The following is a 16,161-nucleotide window of genomic DNA, read 5'->3' on the forward strand; positions in this document are numbered from 1 at the left end:
CAGTGTGAGTGGCCTAAATGTTGCGAAATGCAGCATTTTCATTTCAGTTAGAGTACAACATGAAAAATGTCTTTCTCCAAGGTCAACGTATTTTGAATCTGTCATCAAAGTTGTTATGAAGATGAATGTTATCACATTGCACAAACATTCAAAAAGATAGAAATAACACCGCAAAAAAGGTGAGCTCAGGAAGAGCCAGATCTTCTCATTAAGTGTGCGTTTCAGCATTATTGCTCTGCTGCTTTTCAAGTGCTCATTGTAATTTGAAATTCAACGTCTTCTAGAAAAATGTTAATCATAAATGTTAATGCCATACTCCTTCATTTTCTCTCTGCTTTCCAATAAATTCAGTGCTGATGAAAATACTAGAGAACTGAGAAGTGAAAGTCGGCATATCCTAAAGTGGATTTAAAAGTAGTTCTTCTAAATGTACTTATACTTAGTTGGGAATACATGTCTTACCACAAACAGATTGTTACCTGTTCTAATACATTTCTTCATATTTGTATTTCGAAAGCAAAACATCACCCATCTTAAATTCTCTCACTGAAAGAAAACATCTTTTAAGCACAGTATGTATTTTGGGCACACTACATTTCTACTTTGGAAAGCCTGGTATAAAACCAAATCTTACAAGGAAATTATCATTAATTAAAATACAATACAATACAATACAATACAATACAATGAATTTTGGCCACTTTAAAAGAGCCATTTATTTACTAGCATAAGATCATTTAAATATTCTGCAGGCAATAGAGCTGGAGCTGGGAATTCTCAAGTCTTTCTGCCATCGCTGAAAGAATTGGCACAGAAACAAAGGTTGTTAGTGCATACCAGGAAAATTATATGTTGTGGTCTGATAATCTACTGAGCCATATCCTAGCATAACAATGAAAAGTGGGAAAATTATATCCTATAAGCAATTTGTATGATAACTATGAATCTCCATGATCCATTCATGAAATATATAGACAGAAAATGATTTTTTTTTTAATGTTCAAAATTGTTTCAGCAACAGAAGCAAAAAGAGTTTACTGACTATGTAGTAAATTTCTGGAACTTGCTGCTCCAGAAGACTGTGGAGGCAGCACATTTCAGCATGTTCAAGAAGGGATGATTCAAATTCATGGACAGTAGGTCAGTAAATGGACAGTAACAGGCTACGGGGGTGGGGGGAGAGGGTGGATCATCTAATATCCTTAATACAACGTGCTTGAGTGCTCAGAAAATACAAGGGGAACGTACCATATGAGGGGCCTGGGCTTGTTTGCTCTCTATAAATAACATCTTGTAAAGACATTATCTGAAACAAATTCCTGGACTAGATGGACCACTGATCTGACCCAGCAGAGCATTTTTATTCTCTTTTGCTCACCAAATACTGTGTATGCTGCTTGCAACTTCTGTTGTACAGTAGTTTAGGCAAGTCAAATATTAATGTTTCTGAGTTAGTCTCCTAAAATCACAACTAGCTTTTAAGATGGTGAAACAACCATTTCAGATGTAATTCAATTGTACTTACGACACTAAATAAAAGTAGTCAAATGTGCTCATTAGTCTGTTTGTAGAAAGCTAAAAAAAAATTACAATTTGAAAAGGAAATTTATAATATTCACTGACGCAAATGTTTGCAAGTACTTTTTGTTGATGTTTGCAAGTACTTTTTGTTGCATTCAAGCAGTTCTAGTGGAGACATATAAATTCAGCTGAATCACTCTCACAGAAAAAAAGCTGCATAACATTAGCTTGCCAGATGTGCTTAGTGCTTAACATACCACCACACTAACAGATACTGTTCCAAAATTTAAACATAGTCTTAGGACAGCAGTACTGGAGAAAAGAGTGATTTGGGGCATGAACTGATACGTTAATTTTATTAGGCAGTACTTTAATGCTACAGAGAGCTAGAACACTTCCATTCAGTGCCTGGGTACTGTCAGGTGCAAGGTGCACCACTGCAGACCATAGCACACACTGTAATTGTGTGGTGATTTGAACCCCCATCTACACAGTAGGTAGAGGCAGTCTAGATACGTTATGGAAATACTCTGGTTACATTATTTTTGCATTAACTTTTTAAAGTCTTTTAACAAATCAGATGAGGTGTTTTCTAAGAAAATCACAGAAAGCAGAGTGAATGAGAATCCCAGTTCATCATCCTTCCCCAAAGGTAGGGTCAACTAATACCACCATTATTCTCCACGAGTGTTTGCGAAACCTACATCAATGAAAGTCAAGAACAGATCAGAAAGTTTCTTTCTGTAAGATACTTGCCTTTGAAATATTTGGGGGCTTTTTTTGTTGTTTTTACATAATAACACCCTAATCCTTACATCCTAAGGAAAGGGAAGAATTGTATCAGTGATTACACTGAGACAAACAGAAATGACTTCACTTGATCAACAGGACTGTCTTCTATAAGAACAACCAATAACAGGGATTATTTAGTAATGATATGTAGAAAACTTTCTACAGTGGTAGTCTTCCTTGTCTACTATAAATAAATGCCAAATACAATTTCCATATTTTCAACATAATATATGAATATTTTAAAATTAAGCAGAAGTATAGAGACAAGAAAGCAGCTTGACAACCCCTTATATAAATTAATGAGCTTTCTCCAAAAAAGAAAAGTGGTAGTACTGCTATGAAAATCAAGATCCTTTAATTAGAACTTTGATGTCTTTAAAATATTATTATGGACCACTTTTAAAAGAAGTAAAAGAACTATGCTGATATGTCCCCTTTGAATTCCTATCATTAGCAGTCCTGAAGTATTCTTCCTTATGTTCATGTATATTTTAACTGAATCATAAAAACATAGGTACAGAGACAGTGACCTAGAGCCACCTACAACTAGCCCTAAAACTAACATTTCATCCTACATGTATCAGCGCAGAAGAAATTTGCTTACCAACTACTGCGAGAAACTTCAAAATACAGAAGAGAATTACCTTGAAGCAGTTTTTATACAGAAGTGGAACATAGCTGAGTAGCTGGTATTTTGGGACCTTTATAAGTACTGCTGCAACACAATTCCCTTCTATTATATATTCTGAAGTGTTACCATAGTCGAAAAATGGATAACTCAAAAGCACTTTAAAGGGGTAAAGACTTTCAAGAGTAGTAGTATGCTTAGAGATTGACATGAGCATACAATATGAAAAAATCCAGGAAAGAAAAATCTTGGTGCTCTTGGGACTTGTTTTCCCATGAAGTATGCTATGAAAGGTACTTGCAATCCCCGCAGCAAAGCTAAGAAAATTTCAGAGCATGATTTGAGATCCTTACTATGAACTAAGCAAGACTAAGACAGAAAGGGTAGTTTCATGCAGCCCAGTAAATACGGTATTGCCACAGCTAATAGTAGGCTAAAGGCTTTGTACTGACTCTTCAAGGCCTCAGGACTGGGACTTGTCAGGCTTGCTTAGCCTGGACTTGTCGTAAGCTTGCCTGGAGGTTTCTTGTTTAGCTGTAACAGCAACTGTCTAATGACAGGGTTGCCCAATTATTTTTAGTCTTGCTTAGCTTTGGACAATTGCAAGAGGTAATGCCTATTGTTACAGTAATTTTGATATATTTCTGTAAGTGATACATAGTGATAACATGTAGTTATTCTATGTAGAATAACTGGAATAATGATGTGGTGCAGAAGAGTACAAGTAGGGGAGAACAGCAGCAGCCTTGAGAGCGTGAACACCGGCTCATATCGGAGGCCCAAGGGCTATGAATAAATCACCGGTGGTCAATCACTGCTAATTAAAAGAATGCAGCCTTGGGAGCTGAGTAAAGCTGGTTTTAGGGGTAACAAAGGGAACAAAGAACAAGTCTCTGACATATATTACAGACACCACATATACAGTAAATTTGAATGTAATACGGAGTTGGAGACCAGGAAGGAAAAAGCAAGCAGTACAGCATGTTAGAAAATGTATAAAAATAGCCAAAGTGGATGCCAGTGTGAAGAAGAAGAAGCTATTGACATCATACTCCTCCCAGCAAAGAGGAGGAAGAAGCCCTTCCCTTTAAAATCCTACTCTCCAGGTGAAGGGCTTGGGAAACTAATGACTTTTCATACCTCCCCCATCCAGAAGGAAGCCATCAACCTTATGACCCAAAGGAGCACTGGAAGGTTCGGTACCAGAGAAATGGTAGGTCCCTTTTGTATGGCTTTTTTAATGGTGTTATTAATGAGATTTTTCTGTATTCATTAGATAATTTGGACTATGTTATATGGACACTGAATTAATAATAATAACTGTTGCATTTTTATTAGATTCTAAAACATTTCAATTAGACTAATAATGTATTCTTGGCTTCACATATAAAGTGTTTTTCTCTAGCCTATGTAAACTGAAAAAGATGTAGTTCCAACAGCGTCACATTATTTCTTTCAAAAGTGATGGCAGATGGTGGGGCTTTGCTCTGGATGAATTTTCATGTTGAACCTGAAGCAGGTTCATAAACTCATTATTTATGGGTGTAGACAAGATCTGCATGGTCAAAACAGAAGCAGAAAAACTCAAGCAATTCAGTTTCCAGACACATGAGTTCAACATTATTTTATGTTGCTCTGCTGCCAGCCAAACCTAACCTTTTGTCATACTCTTGCTTTTACCTGGACCACCTAGATGAAGTCTAGTCACAGCACAGGGGATCCCTGTGACTCAACATATAAGCTTGAACTTAATATTTATTTCCTTAGCTAAGTTTTATTTTCACCAATTAATTTATGGGGACAGTATCTTGAACTTTGGAAGTCTAAAATCTTAGTAACTAGCCACTTTTAACTACCAAGTAGCATTCGAAACACATTTAAAGAGCGAACAATTAGGCGCATAAGCAGGAAATTAAATAATAGTAAAGATGTGGCATTTTCACAGTATGCTGAATTACCATTATCATTACTAGATTACAGCGTCCTATCCTGGAGTAATATTTTAGATGCAACTTAATTCTTAGTCATTATTTTGAACAATAACCAGTCTTTTGGTCAAGTAAGTGTTTTTTTTGCATAACACATTTATCCCTGTTTATTTCCTTTTTGCACCGTCTTCTAAGTTAGTTCTTATGCTGTCCTTCCTCTTCACGGATATTTAAAGATGGCAATAGAATTAGTATTTATTAATAATTTAAGTCCTCTGTAGTAAATACTTGGTTGGGAAACAGCTTCATCATTGTTCTCTAGCTTTGGATAACTAAAGAATTTTTGGTACAAAAGGTTATGTATTACAGCTTCAGTTTAAGGAAACAGAAGAATTCTTTGCAATGGATAGTGACTGAGACCGGAAAATTATATAAAAATAGGCTTCTAACTTTTCTGTGAAATTGAACACAGACATTTAAATAGAGTGGCAGAAGGACACTCTGTGTTGTGTGAGACTTTACCAGAGAAAATGACAGCATTGAAAGTGATTTTTTTAAGAAAATAAAAGGCAGATTAACAACACTGAGGCACTGGGCCTGCCATAGTGTTTGGGCACAGAAGATGCTGCTTGAAATCAAATTTTGGAGTGACACCCTGGAGCTCTGGAGATCTATAACTGGCACTGATATTGAAAATGTACCAATAAAGCTGTTATATGTAGCACATCCTGAAAGCAAAAGCAATGAGCTTCTGAATGAAAGGAATAACCTTTCCTTCCCTTAAAAATAAATATATTAGCATGAAGCATGACTCAAATTTTGTGAGGCTGAGTAATAAAAAGTCATTTCTTTTCCTTCAAGGGCAGGCTACCATGAGACTGACAGACTCATGGTCTCATTCAGCCTTTCTTCTACAATGCCACATGGACAGACAACTTCATTTAGTCAAGGAAGCATTTGGAGATGTGGAAGCCCACCAGACAGAGGTAAACAGTCAATCAGGATGTGGTTATCTGCAGGGGTTGGAGTACTGTCTCCCTAGTCATGACCAGTCTCAAAAGTAATTTCAAAGCACCACTTCAGAATCAGACCCCTCCCAAGGGGGATGAACTAGCTGGCAGAAATAATCTAATAAATTCCTGCCTTCAAGCAAACCCTCCCTGGAGACTGAAGTTCTGCTTTTTTTTTTTTTTTTTTTTTTTTTTTTCCTTAGCCTGAGCTCAGCTGGGCTCTGTTTTCCCCTTACTACTTTTCCCACAAAGTCTAGTATGTCCCACAGGTCTAATATGTGCCCCCAGACACTGGCTGAGAGCACAGCATGTCATTAACCTTGGATCAACCAGTCTACCCCATCCAACCTCTACCTTTCCCACTCCTCCTGATACCCACCAGCAACATCTGGTGAACTTTTCCAGCATTAACTGTGCTAGGAGAATAAAGACTTTCAAGAAATCAGCCTTTAGCTGGATTCAGCACAGGCAGTGTTTAGGGCACAATATATCTACTCAAAAAATTATCAGTTACTTTTCTCTTGTAGTCAGTAAAGAGCATCAGTAAGAATTTCTGAAGTGCTATCCTTTATCCTAACCCAGACATTTAAAACACATATGATGAACTAAACTTTATAAGCACTTTCAAGGGGAGCATAGACTGGCTGGCTCAGATGTAAATTGGAGAGAAGGAATTCAACCTTTTTGCCTGCAAAGACTTCTCACATGCCTCATAGCACAAACAGTCTTAAAATCCCTGGGAAGTGGAAGAGCTCTCATTCATACATATGCAAAGAGTTTGACAATGTTTCGGCAATCTAAAACATAAGTTTTTAACAGTCTTCAAATCCTTTCCTCTTCTAAATGTACTCAGCAGTAAGTGATCTCCTTCATGGTTTTCTTTTTAACCAAGTTCTTATAGCACAAATTTCCACAGTTACCAGAAGATGGAAAGGACTAACTCCATCCGCAGACAGAGGTAGGACCATCTTCTATGAAAACAGAAGCCTAGGAGTCATGTAAGAACTTGGTTCTTTTAGAGAACGACTTCTCTGCCTAACTTTACACAACTTAAATCATAATTAGCTAAGCTGGATTTCCTGTACCGAGAGACAAATTTGAGGGAAATTACAGAAAAACCATGGAGAGAAATTACCTCCAGGGACCAGTCAATGGGCCTCTATTTCTCTTCATGACAGGGGAGAAAACCAAGGTAACTGATTCGGATTTGGTATCTTAAAATTTAGATTTCTTAAATTAAGCAGATAAATCTCACCAAACTAGCTTCCACAAGGTTGTAAACAACCCTTTAAGGTTGTAAAATATCCTTTACCATTCAAATAGTATATGGCTTCTCTTCACTTCAGTGTAACAGAGAAATATCCAAGGCGCAAAAGAACTAAGGGGGGTACTGACTGTAACACAGAATTTCATGTACATCTTCCCAAGGTGCAAGACTGTGCATAATGGGAAGAGGTCTGGTATCATTGTCTCAAATGTCTCTTTTCTGGAGAATCACATAATGGAAGTGTAGGATCATGAGATTTGCTGCCATATCTGAGATGTAGCATTCGTTTACAGTATTTCAGCCAGACAGATATGACAATATTGTTGTAGATGTTTCTGTCTGCTAGTCAATGTGCCAGATTTCCTCTCTTTCTATAAATGCCACTGCCTGAGGGAAAAGCAAGTGATAGCCCACCTTCATTTCTGAAAAAAAGTACATTTTATATTCACTTTTTTTTTTTTTTTTTTTTTTTTTTTGCTGTTCCATTATTTATTTTGTGGTGTTGATTTCTTATATTTCAAACAGATGGTAAATGGTACCATCTAGAACTCCATGATATGTAGCAGCAAGAGTAATCAATACTTACTGATTTTGATTATTGAGTGATATAGATTATATTATTGACTGCAGTAATAGTGATAGTGATTACTGAGTAAAAAATACTACAAAAATGTAACCTGTCTTACATTTTGAAATTCAGCATCTTCAGAAACCTATCTTGCTTGGTCTTTCTTCTTCATTTGGTGGGACAGTATGGAGTAAGACAAAAGGTGAATGTTGCTTCAATCTCTCCAGGTTGTCCCATTCCCAAGATAACTCACTCCATACTTCTAAAGCTATATCTGAACCTCTTCACTGGTTGCAGGGTTGTGTGCTATGTGCATTATCAGCTGTCAAAAGGTAATCCAAGGAGAGAAAAAAAGGTCAAGATAGGATTCCTGCTTCAGAGAATCACTATTGACTGCAGCTCCAGACAAACCTCATCCAACCTATTCTTCTTTCCAGACATGCTGAGTTCCATGAGCTCAATTCCAGGGAGCCTTTGCTAAGGGGTGAGGACAAAGTTGCTTCTGCAAACTGCCCTTGACAGGGCTGGGTTTTGGGTTTTTTTTTTTTTTGTTTTGTTTTTTGATTTATTTTACATTTTATCTCCTGTATCCCAGTCTACTACCTCTGACAGAAGTGGCAGGATAGGGTTAATTAGGTCACTAACACTACACTAGTCTTATGTTTCCTAATTGCAGTTTGAACATTCCATATAATTAAATCTCTAGCCAAGGAGCAATAAAGGCAATTAAATACAAGGAATTTCTTCCATGCACATAGTGAAATTCTCATGTGTATATCAAGCATTGTATTAAATACTAGAAAACTAAGGTGATAAGGGCCAACAGACACCCATACTTCAAGACAGCAGAAATGATCAGCTTCTAAAATGAGAATCATACAAAAGTTAGAAGCTATCTAGAATAATGCCTGAAAAAAGGAATTACCTGGCCACACAGAATGCAATAATTACTAGCATAAAGGAAAGTTTGAATACCTACTTTTGTTTTGCTACTAAAATTATTCCTTCTCCAGAAATACATGACTTCTTGAAAGGAATCAAGACCTTAGTTAAGAATTTTTAAGAACTGAAATACCTTGGCCCAGAACTTTTTCCTTGCACAACACATTGTCATCTGAGGGCTATGTGCACTTTGGCCCTGACTGCTTAATATATGTGTCATAAAAGTCTTCTCATAAAGAAAATCCATTTTCCATCTCTACTGGTGATTGGTAGAAATAAGTCCATTAGCGGAGTCGATGCTGAGGGAATGCATACAATAGGAGGAGGAGGAGGGAAAAAAAGGTTATCTGGAATGAAGTGTGTTTCCTTTTCTAATAACTATGGACATTCAGACAAACTCCATTTCATTATTAATATTTTTAAATCAAATTCTGCACATGGCTTATATATCTTACTTCAGGGCTCAGCTTTTGGACACAAACAAAACCATATTTTAGTGCTATTGAAGACACAAAAATAAACTTATCTAACATTATAATTTTGCATTATTTCACCTGTTTCCTGAGCTGTAGAACAATTCAGAATATGGTATTGAATATATTGAATGCCATTATGCTTCGGATAAACCAGTATCCGGAATACAAAGATCTAAATTCTAATTAAATTAGGTTATGTATAACACAAAAAAAACCCTTAAATCCATTGCATTCAATAGAAATTGTGATTCCAGCAGAGTAAAAAATCACCAATAAATCAAAAATTTCAGACAATGTCCCATCTTTATAAGAGGCACTGAAACAGACCACTCCTTTGAATACCAAAAAGGCAGATTTAAACTTACTGATTTTCAGCTAGTTTTTAACTTGATCTGAATAAGATTCTTTCATGTATTCAGAAGTGTAGCAAGTGCAGCTACTGGTACATTTTTACAGAGAGACTCTGCTTACTGTGTTTTCGGAGATTAAAGCTCTGAGAGAATTTAAAATAGGAGGACTTACAGATTGAGGGAGACTTTGTTCTCTTCCTAAAATGGTTTTATTTTAGTGTTTTACTGCTTTTATTTTTCTAAAATAAAAAATCATGGAGACCAATCCTTATCTGAAATTCATTTCGAAAGACCATATAACAGAGAAGCATGTCCCCGAGGATAGAATGGAAACATTAGTCACTGTGATGCAGGGGTGGAAACACTGCACTGTATCTTATTTTCTGTCCTTAAAAAGTCTGTTGTGCAGGTCTTAAAGCTGCACTCCTCAGTGAAAGAAATTTTCTGTAGTTGCATATCTATTATTGTTTTTATTGTACCTTAAAGTTTTCAAGGTCTGTAATGTTACTACTAAGGAATCCCAATTCTACAGCTTTTCCTGCTTCGAAATGAGAGTGTGAAATGAGGGAGCGTCTCCAAGATAATTGAAAACAAATTTAACCCAAGGGGAGTTTCATAAAAGGTATATTTTACAAAATTAAAAAATACAAAATATAGAGCTGTATTTTGTGTATTTGAAAATATTGACAATACACAGAAGTTAAAAATCTCAAAAGTTCACAACTGTCTGATATTCCAAGTGGTGTAAAGAAAACTTAGAGAAAATTAAACTTTGGATTCACCAAATTCACCAATTCACCAAAAGGTTGAGATTTTATTCATTTTTTCCTAGCAAATGTGTTCATTTTGTTTTCCAGGAAAAAACACCCCAAATCAGAAAATTAGTCCCTACAGTGCTTTGTAAATTAGTGTTTTGAAAGAAAAAATAAAATAAAATAAAACTTTAAAGTGACTTCCTTTACTGTTATCTGCTGAGACTCAATTTCACAGAATCTTGTGTTAAAAAATGCATCTCATTTACTTCTCTGAAATTTAATTGTGGAGTATGTTAATGATCTTGCTTCTTACTCATTCAGCTCAGTCCAGTTTGCACTGATAATCTGCAGGACCTGGGAAATGGTCATCCTTTCAGTCCAGCGTGAGATGGTCCCATTTTTATGATGTGAATTGTTTAGGCAGGCAAAAGGAGCCCACGGAAGGGAGGCAGCAGCACCAGTCATTCTTGCAAGGGACCAAGCCCTAAGCTTTGCATCATGCTTGCATGAAAGTGAATGGGACAAACAATTTTGTGGTGTTTTAGTAAATGATGGTACATCACAGTTCCTCTCATTAGGAACACAGCTCTGCCCTGGCTGGCAGGTGCATCCTTTGGAGCCAGATCCACTGCCCAGGGTATTATGGCAGAAAGACAAGCCATTGAAAAATACAGGGTCGATAAAGATAAATGATGTCTGGTAGGTGACGCCATTCTGCTTTAGCATATTAATTGTTCAGGGGGAGTTCCCCCAACTCCTTTCGCTTCCTCAGTCTTTCTCTCCCTCTCATGCACACTTTCTTCCCAGCACGGCAGAACAGTGCAGGCTTTATTCTGAAACCTAATGAACAAACCTGAAGGATGCCCTGTCGAGCCATGCAAAATTAATTAGGTCGAGGACTTGGGTGGGTTGGCTTCAGGGTGACTGTTGCACTGACATTTTTAAACAGACTGTCTATAGCACAGCAGCCCTGCTGTGCCATCCAAAGATCAGTATTACGGGACATGTTCATCAAATCACTGAGCATAATCGTATTTCGTTTTATAACTGTCATGGCTTCTTTCCTACTCACTCACTCCCCTCTCTTTTTCTTGGGCATTATATTTATTGTTATTATTTTGCCTACAAGAAAGGAAAGGTTTCTGAAATACTAGTGTTATCTCAATGTGATTTGGTTTCTGCTGGGCAACAGCTCCCTCTAATGTTTTCTCTCTTTTTTCCCCCTTTATTTCCTGATGGAAAAAATACTATTTGCAGTTTATACTTAAGATATGATGAACGCGGTTGTTTGGCCGTTCTTCTGTGTTTTGAATACATGAATACTAAAGATCAACCTGACAAGGATTATATCTGGAGACTTTATATTCCTTCAATGAATAGGCTTTATCAACAGTACCAATTAGGTTATGATTAAAAAAGACCATAAGCATTACTGAAACTGGCTGCCTTTGAACAGAGTCCTCTGGGGCTTTTCAATGTTTCAAAGATTTTTATGTGAGTTGATGGGAGAGACTGATTTACTGATAATTTATTTATTAATTTAGTTCCAATAACGGCCATCTCCAAGTACATAAATATCCAAACAGACTAAAAGTTGCTTGATCATATTATTTCATGGATGTGCAGATGTGCTGTTCTGACCTGTTTTTTAGGAGCTTGTGAATAGCAAAGTATTGGCTCCAAGGAAAAAATTACCAGGCACAAATTTAGCAATTACTGGGGCCATTGGGTAATGGCAAATGAAGGAAGAACATTTACCCAGTCAAACTGCAGAGTAAGAGAAGCAAGACAAGCTAAACAGGTGAAAATTAATTTAGGAAGACTTTAAAGAGAAGGAGACAAAACAGTGTGTATGAGAATTAAAGGGCTAGGGAATGGATAGTAAATTGGATCAATGGATTTTAAAATTAAGGAGGACCACTACTATTACCCAGGTCAGTCTCCTGTACGGTGTGAGCAATAGGTCTCTGGGATGTGGCTTTCTTCTTCCCAAATACAAAGCTCAGCAGCTTGTGTTCGAAAACCTGTGGTTGTGCACACCCCAATGTAAACGCATCCAACCTCATATTTCAGAGAGAGAAAGCTTTTCATCTCCTGGAGTGTCACTAAATCTGGCTACAATTGGCCATTCAGCGTGAAGGCTGTTTCAAGGACTACTCAACAGGAATACGTAGTTATAGCAGACTATTGGCCAAATCACAAAACAACCACGGCACTTACCAGTTAATTAATATTCTTGCTAAAAAATATCGTACAGTGGCCTAAAGTTTGTTGAATACAAAGGACCACATTTTAAACTAGTTTGTTTCAATTAGAGTTTCATATTTTTTGTGTTTGCTTTTAGAGTATATTCTAGGAAAAACATTTACATAATAATAATTTCTCAAATTAAAAATAATTAAAAAAAATAAAAATCACATTATCCTCAGTGCAAGTCAGTGTTTATGAATTATGCCAAAAATTTTTGTTCTGTTTATGTGACTAATTTCAGGAAACTTGAATTGAAATTTTGGGGATATTTTAACTAACAAGTAGAAAGAAGCATAATGACCAGTGCATCTTAATAAAATGACTCATTTTAATGGTGTAAAATAAAAGCTTGTTATTTAACCAAGAGCTCCACAAGTTCCTCAACTGCCAGTCCAAGCCAGTACTTATTTGCACAAAATCCCATTATCTTACACACCACCATTCATGTCAGTGTTGTCAGATCTTACCATGTCACTGTGAACATCTTAATGTTAACCCGTACAAAATTTAATTTCAGCTTTCAGAGACAGACAGCTACATGAGAATCTTTGAGACTAAATTTCCGGCCATCGTGCCTTTGTAAACCTGACTATATCTGAAGATATAGTCCGAGCAAGATGCAAGATGCAATGGGGATGCAAGATCCACCAAAAAAATCTATATAAATTATATATATAAATCTCAGGACTAACAGTCATTTTAGGGTAAGAACTAAACTAGGGTAAACTAAAAAGTAAAATCAGAAAAGTGCCCTAAAATATAGGGAAATTGGACATTTAGAGAACATGAACTTAAACAGAAAAATCCCTGATGGTGGACACAACCAGATATTTGGCACTCAGTAGCACCATTTCTTCTACAGCACCTTGGTTAGCTAGTTGCTGGTCGTCTTCTTCTTTGTAGAAAAAGAGAGAAGGGGGATTGCACTAGAAGCTCTACGCCTTAATGCTGAGGGGGAAATTCAGCTCATGTGAGAAGGACTCCACCTGCAGCAAGGGTGCCCATCTTTTCTTCGGTCTCCGCCAGGATTGCCAGGCTGTGAGCGCTACCGGCCAGCACTGCGAGGGCAGGAGGGCGGCCGCCACACCACAGCATCTCCACCACTGCCTCTCCCACCGCTCAGGGGACTCTCCTGCTTCTCCCACCCCAGCCTCCGAGGGAGGCATGCACCCTGGAGTGAGGGTTTATATCCACGGAAAGCTTAAATTTAGAGCTTGGTTCAAAGCTGTAGGAAAGACACAGGTATTTGTAGCCGTATTAGGACAGCTAGTATAAGCCTATGGAAAAGAGATAAATATCGGTAGTTGCGTTTTAGTGGTGAACAGAAAAATAAACAAACAAAAAAAACACCTATATATCCTGTGCGACGCAGGGCTTCCTGGGTGATATTTCTGTATCAGCCAGTCCCACTGGGGGACAAATATACTTATCAGTTCCTGTTTATGTCTTCAAATTTCTCACCTATATAACCGCACGCCGCAAATACTGCTTCAGCTCACACATTTTAGCTACGCAGGAAGCCCGTTCCCTCAGCATCTCTCAGGGCGCGCGCTAGGCCATGTGAGGAGAGGCGGCCTCCTCGGGCGGTGACGGGGCAGGGAGGCCGAGGGCAGGCGGGAGCCCCCGTCCCGCCACGGGAGCCAGCGGAGCCCCTGCCCCGGCCCCCCGGGGTGTCCCAGGAGCCCCCAGCCCCAGTGCCGGGGGAGACCCCCCGCCCTGCGCTGGCTGTGGCAGAGGCTCCCCGGGCACCACATGGACGGGGGGCACCACCGGCAGGTGCGCAGCCCTGAGGGGATGTCAGGGCTGCACTGGGAGCATTAGGGGATGTGTCAGGGGAGACCGCAGGCGGGAGAGGAGGGAACGAGGGGGCCTGGGAGGAACGAGCGTGTGGAGGCAGAGGGAGGAGGGGATGGGCTGGCAGCACGCTGGCCCGGCCATGCCCTCCACCTGATCTGTGCCTCTGTCCCGTCTGCTCAGTGTAGGACTAAGCCTAGCTGTACAAGAGAGACCTTGTGGCAGCTGGACCTGTCTTTTGGGTTGGTTTCAACTGAATCTTCAAGACTTCTCTGTGCTGCCAGCTAAAGCATGGTAAGCAGGAGTGATGAGGAGACATTTCAAAAGCCCTTTCTTGATCCAAACTAAGATGATAATGTAGACACTGGATTAAATGGCCGTATTAGGAGCCTTGTTTCCCAAGGTTCCCTGTACACTGAAAGGGAAAAAATAGATGTTATTCTGGCTCCGTGTTCCTTTGGAGGAAATGATAACTTGAACCTCTTAATTTAGGAGTTTAAATTAGATATTGAAAGGTAGATACTCAGAAATTATCCTTCCTAATCTCTCTCCAAGTGACCTATTGTTAAGATAAAAGTACTTCCTTTTTTTCCCTTTCCTTTTCTTTGTAGTCCATTAACTTGTTTGTTGGCACCATATTCTGCAACTTCCAGATAATACTTGTTCACATGTACCTGAAACATAAGCAAGGCATCCTCTCTCACACTGAAGATGCATTAATACTCTGTTATATCTGACCACGGATGTCTGCATTAGCTGTCAGCTGGAAGCTTTTCTGTCTTTAGCAGCACACCACATCAGGTCTGGTTCAAATCTGTTATCAGCAAAATCCTGTAAACTCACTTTTCTCTGAATGTAGTATTCCTCCCTAAATCCTACTTCAGAAAACATCTAGGGTGAGCTGAACAGAGGATGGCTTTAGAGAGTTGGCTCATATTGTTGCTAATACTGCTTTTAAAATAAAGGTGGTGTTATTGTCAGATAGGGCTTTGTGCAGTCTGCTCCCTTCTGGCTGCTGGAGTTCAAATGTACATGCTTTCACGGAGGTCAAAGGAGTAAAAAGCACTCACTTCTGTGTCTCAGACATGTCTCAGGCAGTTCAGGAAGGCACAAGAGTGTCTGTATCTTAGTGTGGTTTGTGCAATTTCAGGTAAATTCACATTACTTGTGTCATAATACTCACAATCATCATTCACATTTAAATAAGAAACTTTCTGTTGACAAACCACTTTGAGTATTTTCTGAAGGCAGGACTCTGTGTATTACCCATGGAAAAGAGACTACTGTAAGGAAATGAGTAATATAAATGGGCACTCACTGAAAAGCAGTGTAAGTGATATTGAGGCACATCTACACTCTTCACATAGACACATGAGCCTCCCTAAATCTCACACTGAGTAAGCACACTGTGGGGGTATTGGACTCAACACAAAGAAGCAAAAATGAGATTACAGAAACTGTAAAAGGAAGACATCAGTATATGAACAAGTAACTAATTAGAAATGTGCCAGTGATACCAGATTCAGAATATGCAGCATTAACACTAAGTATCGCATAACAGTATGCTTAAGATAGTTTTCTGGATGCCTGTTTTAACAGTGTCGGAATTGAGATATATACAGGAAAAATATGATTTCAGACTCGTTTCAAGGTAATTTCACATTTGACTGAAGTATAAAGAGAACTGTAATTGTTGTAATCTAAGAATTGAGAAAAAGCAAGGAAAGCAGTCTAGTATCAGATCTAAAAGTTTTGTCTTTCTACAGAAATTGAACAGCAGCTGTAGCAAGATAAATATCCAACAAATGTCTCTAGGAGCTTCCGAACTCTAACTTGCAGACAAGTTTGGCAGATCCAATAAAATCAGGCATAGCCAAAGT

At 38.4% G+C, this 16,161-nt stretch overlaps 1 long non-coding RNA gene across 3 annotated transcripts in view; it reads left to right on the top strand.

Annotated features, from left to right (window-relative positions):
- The first annotated feature begins 3,740 nt into the window (after positions 1–3,740).
- The window catches only part of LOC135324504 (uncharacterized), a 31,714-nt gene continuing 19,293 nt past the window's right edge, over positions 3,741–16,161 (top strand). For all 3 annotated transcript variants that reach the window (XR_010385877.1, XR_010385876.1, XR_010385880.1), the window contains exons 1-2: positions 3,741–4,154; positions 5,731–5,855. This is a non-coding gene — a long non-coding RNA (uncharacterized LOC135324504). The remainder of the gene's footprint in view (positions 4,155–5,730; positions 5,856–16,161) is intronic.

Source organism: Dromaius novaehollandiae, chromosome 1 (assembly GCF_036370855.1).
Source record: "Dromaius novaehollandiae isolate bDroNov1 chromosome 1, bDroNov1.hap1, whole genome shotgun sequence".
Classification (NCBI taxonomy): domain Eukaryota; kingdom Metazoa; phylum Chordata; class Aves; order Casuariiformes; family Dromaiidae; genus Dromaius; species Dromaius novaehollandiae.